Genomic DNA, 2,050 nt, shown 5'->3' with positions numbered 1-2,050 from the left:
GACTATCTCATTCATACATAACAGTTTCTTATATAGTTTTTTGTTGTTTTTTGTCCTGAATTAGAATAGTAAAAAACTTACTAATTGTGTTTGTAGAATCTTACTTTATAAATCAGTTCTCGTTTCCTCCTCATACTCATACAAATAAATGTTGTGTTGCAAATACTCATCCCTGCTGTATTATACTTTCATACTCTATTTGTCTTTTTTACTAAAAGATAGTGTATTTGACGAGAGATACCTATGAGATAGTATCATGAGAGTCACAAAAAAAAATATTAAATATTTAAGCAAACAGGCCTTTTGACCTTAAGATTGAGATGTTGTATTTTCCAAAGAATTAACTTGCAGATTGTTGGTTCTCTGAAATGCTGTCAGGAGAAAATTTGCCTTTAACCCTAATTTGTATTGGATAAACTCAGTGACTATTTCTTTAATCACTACTTATAAACACTTTTTAATCATTTCTAGCCTGTACCTTTAATTCTAGTGTGTTTCTAAAACATCTGTTAACTAAAGTTTAGCATTTTATGTGCCAAAAAAATAGTCCTGTGAGTACTGCTTAGATGGTATTTTTCATTTTGTTTGCATATGTAACAAAGACCTTGTCTTCTAGTTCTTAGTGCCTTGCACAAAGACTGACCTAATAAATATTGATTTTCAAATTATTGATCTGATTTTTCTATTATTATTCTTGGTTATTAAATATAAATTAAGGACTTCTACAAAGAAATTGATATTTAATATGCATAAAGGTGGTGCTAATGGTCCTATAGAAATAATGCAAGTCAAAGATAAATCAACAGAGGACTGTATACTCTTCCCTTATATCTTTACAGAGCTCATTTACCTTTACATAACTGACTTATTATTTAGTCTCAGGTCATTTGTTAGAGAAGCATGTTTCTCTAACCACCCGCATCTTACACTTCTCAAACTCCTGTTCCCCCTTATGGCCTAAGTCACCCATCCTTCTTGCACTGAAGCCTTTGCTGATTCTCCTCGTCCCCTAATCCCCCTCACCCCCCACGGAAGAATGAATTCTTCCTCTATACTTGCATTAATTGTATCATCAGAAACAACAGATCCACCTATATTGGTCCTCTCTCCACTATCTTTATATCTTTGTACCCTTATTATCAAATTATTTATTTGTTTGTTTATTGTCCATCTTCCCCCATTGAAATGTAAGCTTCCTAATGGCAGAAACCTTGTCTGTCTTGTTGGCTTGCTGAAACCCATGTTCTTAGAATAGTGCCTAGCACATTATAGGTGCTTAATAAGTATTTGTTGGAGTGAATGGAATGAACAAACAAATGAATATACAGTACTTATTAAGAGGAAATTTATGCATGTGGTTCCAATTTTTAAGGTGCTAAGTGAAGAATTTTTATTAGATCATTTATAGATGATATTTGTCTGAGTGTATTCTCTTTTTTCCCTTCCTGTTGGTTTCTTTATCTGAGAGATATTCTCTCTAACCATTGGTGGTAGACGTTTGAACATGTAAAATTCTAATCTGTATCTCAGTAGTAGGTCTGTCACTTAGAATCTTCAGGGATCTGTAAAGAATACCAGGTTTGCTCTTAAGAATGAGGTTGAATAGTTTATCCAACTGACCTTGGGATCAGGGTTTGCTTTTGCCCAATGCCCAGTCCTCCATTACAGTACACTGCAAGTTTATGGGCTTAGGCAGTAGCTTTAGAACTGCTCTTCTCAGTTCTAGCCATTGGATCAGGGCTTGGCTACAGGCCAATCTCAAAATGACATAAGGCTTTACAAAAACTAGTAAAGCTGTTATTTCTAGCCCCTGAACAGGACCTTCAGTAGAGGTTGTAATTAGAAGTTTAAGAATAAAATTATAGATGACCCTTCAGCTAAAAGTGCTGATAATCAACTGAAAGTATTACACCAAGAAGAAGGATGTTGAAAGAAACATAATAAAACTCAGAAAATAGAGCAGCAGAAGACATTTTTTAAAATGAGAGTGGGGGGCCGGCCCGGTGGCGCACTGCTACAGTGCGCTGCTTGGGAGCGTGGTGGTGCTCCC

Source organism: Galeopterus variegatus, unplaced genomic scaffold (genome assembly GCF_000696425.1).
Source record: "Galeopterus variegatus unplaced genomic scaffold, G_variegatus-3.0.2 Scaffold2576, whole genome shotgun sequence".
NCBI classification, from domain to species: domain Eukaryota; kingdom Metazoa; phylum Chordata; class Mammalia; order Dermoptera; family Cynocephalidae; genus Galeopterus; species Galeopterus variegatus.
This window is presented reverse-complemented; position numbering follows the sequence as displayed.